Raw genomic sequence first — 12177 nt, 5'->3', positions numbered from 1 at the left:
TTGTGTGATTCCACGAACCTTCAAATTGAAGAAGTGGAATGCATAGCAGTCTGAATCTTAAGAACGTGTCTATTTTAGAATCCATGTCAAAATGAAAGTAATCCATGTCAAAATGAAAGTACAATGGTCTTTTTCCTATTCATAGTGGTGATCCTGCGCACCACTGGGTGGTGCCGTTTGGCTCTGCGTTGACTTTGGTCTGCGGAAAAAGTGGTGTCTCATATAAGCGCCACCTCTGTGTGGCGATGTCAGTTCTTTTTTTCTGTGCCTTCCTATGAGAACGTAGAGCTCCACTCCCTTTTGTAAGTTTAAAAAATTCTTTCAACTGTTACCTTCCAGTGAACAAGGGAATGATGTCCCCACTGAAGACTACAGGGTTCAAACTGTGTTGTAATTGTAAAAAAACAGATGTTGGTGATGGACCTACACAAGGTCTGCCTCTGGTACTTGAGCACGGCTCTAAGATGTGTGAAGAATGTGCCCTCAGGCTCCCAAAGTCGATCCATGACCGTAAAGTGAAGCTGTACGTTGCTATACCACAAAATAAGTCTCAGACCTCATGTAACTTCCACTCCAAGTCGAGGACATGGGCTCCTTCTCTCTCTCTCGGACACTCCCGCACAGGCCAGTGGGCTGGATATGTCCCTGGACACAGAGTTTAGTGTGTCGTGGTGATTAGTGCAGTCGAAGCCCTGAATCTACAGCTACCCTCAGTGGAAGTCAAAACCAATGTACTGACTGCAAGTTTGCACCCAGGGCCGGCTTCTTCTGAACACCTACTCCCATTGCATGAGCCGAACTGAGACCCTTATGGGTATCTGGGTGAAACCTTGCTCTTACCCGCCAGTGATCTGGCAGTCAAATCTTCCACCAGGTAAGTTAACCCTAATACATTTCTACAACCCCTTTAAACAAGGAGTCAGAAGGGATCGAGGCATTCTTAAAACAAATGTTCTCCCCCACCTGGTTGGCATTGCCTTCAGTCAGTGCAGTTTGACTTTTAGGATGCTACATGCACATCCTTTGGGACATGGTTAGTGAGATTTTGCCGATGTCCCAGAGGTGCGCCGGGTCTCTTTCGCTCAAACCGTTCAGAGCAGCTAGGATGCAGCCAGATATGTCATCAAAACTGACCTGGACACTACTGTATGTTAGGGGCGTGTGGCAGGTACGAGGGTGTTGCTCCACAGTCACCCGTGGATGAAATCCACTGGCTTTTCAGAGGATGTGTAGATTTCCTAAAATACATGTTCTTTGATTGGTGAAAAGACTGATTCTGCCCTTGAACACTTGAAGGAAAACCGAGCCATAGCGCATTTCCTGGGCCTTTCTACTCCTGCCTGACAGTTTCTCTAGCAATTTCGACCGTTTGATGCTACCCCAGATGGCTGGTGTGTAGGCACCTCCAGTCCCTCTAGCTCTTTCATGGCCATGGCCGTGGTATGGGTCTAGCATACATCATGCAGACACTCAGCCCTCTGACCTGGTAGTATCAGCTTCTAAGATGCTTTGGTTTACCTTTAGCGTCTCACAGCCATCCTGTGTGAAAGCAGATCATACATTTTCTGCTAGGGTGTCAGACCATCATATCAGACATCTTGGTCGTACAGATCATCCAAGAAAGTTGTAACATACCATTCCTTTCTGAGCCACCTCAACTCCGTCACATAGAGCATCTTTCAGAAAGACACCTTTCCATCTTGCTGCAAAAAGTGCAGGCTGTATTTGCTAAAGGGGCCATCAAGAGGGTGCTGGCCTTGGAAGTAGGTATGAGTTGCAACTCCTGCTACTTCCTAGTGCCAAAGAAGGATTGATACCTTGTCCTATTTTAGATCTGTGCTTTCTAAATATCTTCCTGCAGAACAACAAACTCAAAATGCTCATTTTGGCTCAAGATCTGTCTCCTCTTGTTGCCTTGGACCTGCAGGATACTTATTTTCATGTACCTGTCTTGCAATCCCACAACCGACATCTGTGGTTCAAGGTCGGCCAGGAGCAGTTTCATTTTACTATACTCCTGTTCAGTCATACCAGCACTCCTCAGGTGTATACAAATGTGATGGTGGCGGCCGCAGTGCACCTTTGAAAGTTGGACATATTTTCCCCTACATCAACAACTGGCTGTTTAAGGCAGACTTGCCAGTCAGTCTTGGACCACCTCCAGACAAAGATGCACCTCCTAACATCACTGAGGTTCTTGATCAACAATAGGCTCCCCTTTATTGGGCCTTCTGGGTACAGTGCTGTTCAGCAGGCCAGGACTGGCCATAGCGGGCACCGGGCTATCCCCCGGTGCGCCGCACAGGTGGGGGCCGGTTTTGGGCCCCTGGGGGCCGTTTTTGTTACAGGGCCGTTTTTGCAGCATAGCATGCAAAATCGGCCCTGTTCCAAAATCGGCCAAAAACCGGCCCCGGCAAAGCGCTCGGCGGATACCTCCAACATACCCCGCCCCCCTCTCCCCCCCCCAGTGGAGGGGGGGGGCGGCGAACACTTTGCCAGGGCCGGTTGTAGTTCCCAGTCCGGCCCTGCTGTTCAGGGCAGTTCTTCTGCCACAATGAGTCAGAGTGGGATGGGTATGCTCAGACGTGAGTCCCATGCTCTCCACACCACTGGAGTCAAGCTATCCTGGCTGAAGACGGTTGATAGCCAGAAACCGGTCCTAGGATGCTTGATTCCGGTCCGGGAAAGACATGGCTTGGCAGTTCGGGCTGGACTGTTCCCTTGAGGCACAGGGTCAAGGCTGATTTGCATATGGCCATGTCTGACCTGGGGTGGTGTGGAGGGCAATAAAACGATGGATTTAGCCCCAGATCTCTGTACTGGGGTGAATGTATGACAATGTTCTGCATTCTGTCCATCACCTGTTGTTTTTGACAATGAGTCCATGGCATTTAGGCTATGATATGAAAATGTCAGCCTTGGTCGTGGACCTTGGTGAGAGAAGCTGAGATTTTTGTGTCTGTTGGTCTAAAGGATCCAGCTTGTCTCTGCCACCAGATGGCAGATGCAGGCTCTGTCGTAGAAACTGATGTCTTAGTTGGAAACCTTTTGAATGTTATCCAGGTTCCAGGGCATACTGAATAAGGTCTCCAGTGGTGGCTTCTCAATCGTAATCTGTCCAGTGTCAGACCATAATACCTTCCTCAAAGAGAGTTTGCTGGTGGAGAAGGGGTGTGTCCCTGCTGGGTTGGGGTGTTTATCTGGGAGAGAAGGTCAGAGATCGCTCCATGCAGATTCTAGAAGGTTTACGGGCTCGCTCCACCAGAACCAATGTTACTACTACTGTGCTAGCATGCATAGTGCCTGTCCTGGATATCTATCAGGCAGCCACATGGGCTTCGATACATACGTTAACAAAGTACTACTGCCTTGACAGGTGCGTCAGGAGTCACATTTTGCCCACTTGGTCCTGCAGGACTTTTTGGTCTGTCAGTTCAGACACCTACCACCGTGATTGGTACTGCATTGGTATCCATTCACAATGTGAGGAATCAGCAGTTAGAAGTATCCATCACAAGAACAAGTTACTTACCTTAAGTAACGATCATTCTGGTGGATACTAACCTCAGATTCCCCGCCAACCCTCAAACCTCCCCATTCTGTCAACTGGACTCTTTCCACCTAAAACGGTCCCAATCTGGAGATCTGCACACTGGTCATACCTCTGCGCCTGAGGGCCTAGAAAGCAACTGACCTCAACGTGCACAGGAGGCTCTTATATGCAGCTCCGCATGTCACTTTCGGAGCAAAACAATGCCGGCACAGGGCCATACCATGCCACCTAATGGCACGCAGAGGTACTGCTGAAAAGTTTCTGTATCCATTCTGACGCCTGGAAGAGTATTGACAAGGTGAGAAATCTATGTTTAGATAGATTATCCACCAGAACTATTCATGTTCGGACCAGGGGTGTTGCCATTTGAGAAATGCGGAGTCATGAAAATGGCCTCCTTATAAAATGAATACGGAATATACTTGTTTGTCCTTTTACCTTAAGTCAGAGAAATAACCCAATTAGCCATAAAGAACATATTTTGATTGAATTAGTTATATACAATAGCTGCAGATATAATTATCAATGTTTAGTATTCATTGCCTTAGTTTGCTTCCTTTGGTCTCTACGCCTGATTTTTTCCAGTCTCATTCTCCTATTCCTCTGGACCACCCTGTAGTCAATAGCTAATTGAAATTTTGGCTGCGCTACTCCTGTGAATGTTCGTCCCATGGGTGACATCGTCCTTAAAACCAGGGTTGCAGCACTGAGCAACAATTGGACACCTTTTTAGGTCTTGCTTTACCTGTCTGGGAGATCTCATGTTACTGATACTTTTAAAACGTATGTATGTGAAGTATTACGGAAAGTGGGGCTTCGGTCAGCCCACTTCAGCTGTTGGCTGCTGTAGGCTTATCTTGATATGCCTTTGCTTATCTGGGCTGCCCATTAAGGCTGTGGAATACCGCAAGGTGTCCCATTTGTGTTCTAATTGGTGATGGTGCAGAAGAAGTCCTCTGGTTGGCCTACAGAAGCAACATTACCTGTAGCTTGTAAATCAGTAAAACATTTTAATTGCTGGTTTATGGCTTAATTGTATAGGAAGCACATCCTGTTTTGCCTTTAAGGCACGCTAGGGCTATTCACTAATCACCCTTGCGAAATCATTTAAAAAAAAAAATATTTTCATTCTAGAACAGCTAGAAGCAGCAGACAAAAAAATCACTTAATACCAACAAGAAACTAGATCTATTAGCTTTGCCATTACACTATTAAGGGAAGCGAGACCTGTCGCTTTGCGAATGATTCTTAATCAATGACAGTCTGAAATAAAATTTGATACACGTAAAAATTTTCTTATTTATATTTGACTTGCTTATTTTGTGAGCGAACCTTAGAGGTTTAACTTAAATAAAAAATGTGCATTGATTTCTTCATTGCTCAAGAGCTAGTAATCCATTTGCCTGTATCCCGTGTGCAGCGAGCGTGGAAGGCATAAGTGGAGCTCGGACCGTTACTGTGAAGGGGACTTGGGCGTCATCAATGTTCTTATCTGCAGCGGAAATGCACTCACACAGGCATGCTTCAGGGACATCCACCTCTTGCTGGAATTTATCCTGAAATGACAGTGACCGTCTTCTTAGTACACTTCAAATCCAGATTGAACTCTAGCCTATTGTGCCACATTTAACGTTATTTAGTCACTTTTATCTGTTTACTCAAAAAGCAGAAATTATGTTTATTCTTCACGAGAGTGTCTTTTAATTCCTAAAACGTAGAATATCTCTGCGCATACACAGGATGCAGGAACACTTAACAAAAAATGTATTCAGAATGAAAGCATTTTTATGCAGAAAGTGAGCGTCGGCATTTTCTTTAAAAATCACAATCCAATAAACCAGATTAGATTTAAGAGTGCATTTGAAGGCACCACCTTAGCCATTCTTCTTAAAAGAAAAAGGTAGCAGGAAATGATTCTGCCATGATTAAACTGCACAGTTGTGTTTTTCATAAGTTTTCCTTCAAGACGTTTTCTTCTCTCATTGGTACTGTAAGTCACGATGCTTGCTCTTTTAGACAGATGTAGTAGCAAAGTGGTTAGACTTAGTTGCCTGACATTATTAAGGAGTGCTGCATTTGTCAATCTATGTCATTCAAGCAGTTATGGTGTAGAGATGGGTTTTGCTTCAAGCCAAAGCGGGGAAATTGACAAGTGCAGAGAGGTTATTAATACCACATCCATATTAACTATGTGGGCAATCAAGTAGGTTCCCTCCTCCTTTCCTGATAACAGCAATGTCACACCGTCCTAAGTTTACATCCACAAAATCTTGCAGTCACGGGCGCTCGTGTTCAACATCAAAGTGCAAAATATTGCACTACTTTTATGCCTCAATACTTGTGAGATAAGGATACTCTAGGCCATTGTTGAGGTTGCCTTCATAACGCTGCCATTGTCACCACACTCGCTAAGATCATTGAGTCCCGGTAGAGGATCAGGGCACTTTTCACCATATTTTGAACATCTACAGGCTTGTGCTGAGGATATTTTGCAAACATGGGTGTAAGGTTGGTTCTATAGTGCAAATCCCACAAAATCACTCCAGGCACACTCCATTGGATGCACATTACCCCACTAAACGTTCTCAAGTTCCAAACCTGGATTCTCTTGATCTCCACCACTTTTCTCTCCTCTTTCTCGAGCAGCACCATGGGAAAAGATTTCTGTTCCAAAGAGATGCTTTGACAAGACCTCAAGAGTAGACCGGTCCCCTGGAAATCCCACAAGAGACCTAGAGAGCAGTGTTCAAGAGAAGAATACAATCATATGATGAAAACAACATCCTACTGTTGGTTGACAGTAGGTAGTTCTAGTTAGGACCTACTTTCCATAGACATCGTGTTTTTTTGTTTTGCTAATTAGTTTGGAGCCGTTTGACAAATCATTTTTAAAACTAGTTTGCCACTCACTTCGGCTGCTGTATTGAAAATTTCAGAGCGATTCGTCAAGCAGAGGCTGAGAGAAAGGGGGGTCTCAAAACACCTTTTCCCCATTCAATTTGCCATACCATAGCTGCCAAGTTTTCAGTTTGCTTATGTGTGACATTCCCATGTGTATAGTGCGTTATGTGTAACATTTCAAGCCTTATTAGTGGCACTTTATTGTGAGTGAAATAAGACAGCTGCGTAGATGTCAAGAGATCATTTTGAGAAATGACACCCTTTTTTGTATTGTTGTGTAGTCAGGACTTTAAGTGGGCCAGGTCTCACCAGTGCTGGGCAGTCCGTTTTTTTCCCCCGACTGCAGTGGGCTCACGCTTTTCACACTGCTCACTTCTCACTTGTTTAGAAATTACGGCATGACATCATACCAGGAGATCGTTGTAGGGAAAGGGAAATCCTTTAAAGAGAGTCATTTCTCTCTGGATTTCTCTTCTCTTTTTGAAGCTCAGGAGCAGCAACATTGTCGTGGTGTCACCAGGGCTTTAAGTGGAAGCTTTTTCAATATTATATACAAGCCATAGTTGCTGCTTATTTATCTTATGCAACTAACAACCATTGACAAAACCAATAATCCTGACTTGTTTTAGGTATGATGTTACTTGTTGCATCATATATCTGGATGCAATGACAGAAACAGCAAAATACAAGTCGGGCGGCACACTATGCTAAGCACAGATGTTTAGCTTACATGATTTAAGCCACACCCTTAATTACATTGACCACGCCCCTTTGAGAGACCCCCCAGTTTTTTCATCCCACTGAAAGCACTGCGTGTTGTTCTTATAAACCTATATAGGATCTGCGCATTTAGACAACATAGACTGTAAGATTAGTGTGTAGACTGATTCTAGACACCCCCACCGGGTATGTTTGCCTGTATACCAGCAGCTCACAGTTCCACTAGAAACCCCTCTTACCTAGGAGAGAAATGTTCTTGGCAACTATCGAACATGACAACTCTGTCCCATCAGGGATATGGAAAAAGTACAGTACTTTTCCCTCAGTCACTTGTGCTCACTTTGTCTCAGAGAGATACACTGAATAAACAGTGGGGATGTTTTTCAATAAGCATTTATTGAACCTGCGTAATTCTATTTTAAAATAGGTGTACTGAAACAACCATATGACAGAAACAGATATAAATGATTATAAGCACCAACAGAGTAAAAGGATAGAGCAACATGGCAGATGCCCGGTGGAGCTATTTAGGCAGCTCTAGAGGAGTTTGGCTCTGGTTCACTCCCTCGGTCTTCACCTACCCAGCCGGACATTGGACATAGTTTTTCTTCGTCTCCCCATTGTGTTTCCTTCCCTCCACCACCTCCTCCCTCCGTGATCCTGTGCCTACCTCCCTTTTCCAGCTGATATGTTAATATCTCTTGCTACTGTGTAATCACTGTTTTTCTCCTTAGGTTTATTCTTGGCTCCTGTAACTGATGTAATTTTGTAACCTGTAACTCGTTGATCCTCATGTAACTTGTGCGTTAACTCCCCCCATCTATCTACTGGAATACCCCAGAAGTAATCTAATACTTGATGCAGGGCAATACTAAATTTTGTTTAAGTACATTTAGTGTACCCACGCTGCAGTATTCCAAAACATATTGCAAGTTGATATACAAACTTGAGCTTGACTGGTCGTTGAAGTGGCACTGTGGAGTCAATAATGGCAAAATAACTCTTGTAGCAAGCATGTTTAAACAAATCTACATGTCTACCTTTGGCATTGGCCGAAGAAGCATTCCTAATTTACCAGACATGTAGGTCATTGTCATAGACTAGTGTAGACCAAAGTACATATTGAAAGTGCTGGAAATTAATAAATACCAAGAATGGGGAAATGTTTGTCCTAAATAAAATGTGTAGAAGTTAATGTACTGTACGTCTAATACATTCCTGAAAAGACAGCTGAAACTGCATCAGCCCACATGGTTAATGTTTCCTAAGGATGTAATTTTTACCACAGCTTTTTAGCCACTGTGCTTACTTGAACAACCATTGCTAATGCCGTTATGTCTGGCTTGTAATCAAAAATTCAGGCTATTAGCGGAACTGGGGCCATGTCCTCTGCACTGCATACGCAAGTAGCAGACCTGGGGCTATTCGATGCGTGGCGCTACCACTCCCTGGAGTTTAGGGACTATTCATTCTACTCTCAAGCACACCGCTCGTACTCCCGTATAGATTATTTATTCATTTCCCATGCTCTGCTGCGTGACGTGTTGAGAGCCTCCATGTCGGATATCCACTATCGGATCATGCGCATGTCGAGCTGCTCCTACAGGACCCAAACGCTTGCCCTGCACGGGAGGCGAAGTGGCGACTGCCTCCGGGTATTCTCCGGGATGCAGCTGATGTGGAAAGTATTAGAACGGCCATTGACTATTATTTTTCGAGTAATGACCTGCCAGAGAAGCATTTTCCCGTGGTATGGGATGCCTTCAAGGCAACGATCCGAGGCCACATTACCACTCTCTCGATCGCGCGGACACGCACGGCTCGGGCTTTGGAAGATAGCCTAGCAAAAGACATAAAGCTAGAGGAACGACGAGATCAGGGTGGCACCTCGCTGGCATCCAGGCGGCGACTCGCCAATCTCAGAGGGCAGCTTTGGCTTTTACGCACTAACAAGGCGAAGAAATCCTTGCTGGCCCTGAAGCAGAGATATTTTGAGGGAGGGGACAAGGTAGGTAGGCTGCAGGCAGGGCGGCTGAGGGCACGTGCTGCCAGGTCCCATATAGCCAATATCCTGCTACCGGACAGGACGAGAGTCACCTCGGAGAAAGACCAGAGCGAGGCGTTCCGGGCTTACTATTCTGCACTGAATAAGGAGGAGCCAACATCTCCGGACGTGGTGGCCGACGTCCTGAACAACTACACGGGGACGCCGCTACATCCACACTATGCAAAGACCCTGGAAGGCCCCATTACCCAAGAAGAGGCAGCAGCAGCCATGAGGGATCTTCCCCTCGGGAAGACTCCAGGGCCAGATGGTCTACCTCTGTGTTTCTATCGCATATTTCAGTCACAGCTTTGGCACCATCTTTTACGACTGTATAACTCGTTCACTGATACGGAGGGGCCTCCCGCGATATGGGCATGGCGGAGATAGCATTGATCCTGAAGCTGGGGAAGGATACCGCGCAATGTGCATCATACTGCCCCATCTCCCTATTTAACACTGACTTTAAAATCTACACCAAACTCTTGGCGAAGCGTCTGGATCCCCATATGCCGGGTATCGTAGACCCGGATCAAGTTGGTTTTATTCGCAACCGGCAGGGAGCGGATAACGTGCGCAAAATTGCGTGCCTTGTAGGGAAAGCGCACTACTGGGGAATCCGGGCTTGCCTTCTGTCGCTGGATGCGGAGAAGGCGTTCGAGCGGGTGGACTGGACTTTCCTGCGGGAGGTCCTATTTAAGATTGGGTTAGGTCAGAACATGATCACTCGGATCATGGCACCATATCTCGCCCCGCAGGCTAGGATTCGGATCAACGGACAGCTCTCGGCGCCGTTCACCATTCATAGGGGTACCAGACAGGGGTGCCCCCTTTCACCCTTACTATTTGCCCTTGTGGTGGAACCACTGGCAGAGATGATCCGTCAGGCGACCATCATACATGGTATCTCCATGGGTGGTCGTGAGAATAAAGTGGCGCTGTTTGCAGACGACCTCATCCTTACCCTAACACGCCCCAGGGAGTCCCTCCCGGCACTCCATACAGTGCTAAACCTCTTTGAGCGGGCCTCGGGCCTTAAGATTAATCATAGCAAGTCCTGGGCCCTAGACCTTACCATCCCAAAGGAAGCGATCCCCCTCCTGGAGAAGCTAGTGCCATACCAGTGGGCCTCCCAGGGCATCTGCTATCTTGACCTCCAGGTAACTCCTTCTCTAGACACATGGACACAAGTGAATTGGCGGGAATGTCGACGGTCGGTCCTGGAAGACTTATGGAAGTGGAGACCCCTAGTGCTGTTGTGGCTGGGCAGACTCAATGCCATCAAGATGTCGATCCTCCCTAAAATTCTATATCTGTTTTAGTGCCTCCCCACACCCATTCCACTACGTTGTGTACGAGACCTCCAGCGCGACCTCACAAACTTTATTTGGGGCGGGAAACGACCTCGGATCTCGCAGAAGCTTCTGATGACATCGAGAGATAGGGGGAGACTGGCATGCCCCAATCTAGTAGACTACTACTGGGCTTCGCACCTCTGCTTTGTGGTGGAATGGGGGTGACGGAGAGTGAGAAGAGATGGCTGCACATGGATCGGGTAGTGACGGGGCGAACCATCTGGGACCTTGACTGGCGGCGTCGGGCGGCATGCTCCAAGGGCGCTTATATCGCGGTACCCACAAGGACGGTGCTGGACGCATGGTATAAAGTAGCTGTACGCAGAGGCCTCACGACATTTCCCTCACCGCACACCCCGATAGAGGGGAATCCGTCCTTCCCACCGGCGCATCACTCGCGTGCCTTCGCCAAGTGGACGCAGGGCGACTGTAGGGTGATTACTGACCTGTTTGAGGAGGGTAAGCTTAAATCCTTCGCGCAATGTAGAGAAGAGTTCCGTGTGCCACTGGCGGCGAGGCTGCAATATGCCCAGCTGAGGCACTGGGTGTCTGAAAAGGAAATGTATCAGGCGGCCACGCGTGCCTTTACCCCCTTTGAACGGCTGGTCCGGTATCCTTTTGAATCTAAGGGGCTTATTTCCCGCATTTACCAGATTTTGCAACATCCACAAACGCCGCCCTCCCACCCCTATCAGTGCAAATGGCAAGCAGTGTCAGACACGGACATTACCCCTGCGCAGTGGCGTAGGTTATGGCAGGACATCCCCAAAATGTTCCGTAGCATCCTGCAGCGGGTAAACGCCTATAAGCTCATGACCCAGTGGTATTACACGCCTCAACGTCTCCACAAGATGTTTCCTACATCTTCCCCCTTGTGCTGGAGGTGCCGGTCTGCATCGGGGATCTCATTCATATTTGGTGGGCATGCCCGTCGCTAACTCTATTCTGGACATAGGTCCTTAGCCACATCAGGAGGGTGCTGGGGTTCCCTTTGCCTGAGGTCACGAGCACAATCCTACTAGGTATTAAACTTGCTGGCCTAAGGGCCCTCACCAGGAGTGATTGGACCTTGGCGCTCCAAATGTTGGGAGCGGGCAAACAACTTATAGCCTTGTATTGGGAAAAAAACGAAGCTCCTCCAATCGCAGCCTGGTTTGTGCGTTTATGGCACGTTGTCACAATGGAGTTTTTTACAGCTCCGCTGCAGGCGCGCAACACCCGCTTTAAGGTGGTTTGGCAACCTCTAATTAAATATCTCTGTGCTGTTGAGCATGCGCGCCATGTACCCACCAAACGTAGGACGCTGCGCCTTTTTGAGGATGCTGTTATCCCCCCTGACCCGAACAGATTGCTTCCATAGCTGCCCCCCTGCGCTGCGACCCCAACACTGTCGAAACTGGGCCGGACCTGTCGCCCCTCTTTCCCCTCCCCTGCGCACGTTGCTCCTACTCTGGACTTTCTGTTCCTCCTACTCTGGACTTTCTGTTCCTCCTTCTCTCTTTTTGCTCATTTCTCTTGGTCTTTCCTTGCCACTTCTGTCTCTACCACTCTTTGGGCTCTTGGGCCCTGTTGGGTTAATTGTTGAGTCTGGGCTAGTTGCCTGT

General features: G+C 47.3%; 1 protein-coding gene across 5 annotated transcripts in view; it reads left to right on the top strand.

Annotated features, from left to right (window-relative positions):
* The window catches only part of UBR3 (ubiquitin protein ligase E3 component n-recognin 3), a 1992321-nt gene that overhangs the window by 1764185 nt on the left and 215959 nt on the right, over positions 1-12177 (top strand). The gene's annotated exons all lie outside the window — the stretch shown is intronic.

Source organism: Lissotriton helveticus, chromosome 3_1, assembly GCF_964261635.1.
Source record: "Lissotriton helveticus chromosome 3_1, aLisHel1.1, whole genome shotgun sequence".
Taxonomy (NCBI): Eukaryota; Metazoa; Chordata; class Amphibia; order Caudata; family Salamandridae; genus Lissotriton; species Lissotriton helveticus.
Note: the sequence above shows the minus strand (reverse complement) of the source record. Positions and strands in the feature narration are given on the sequence as shown.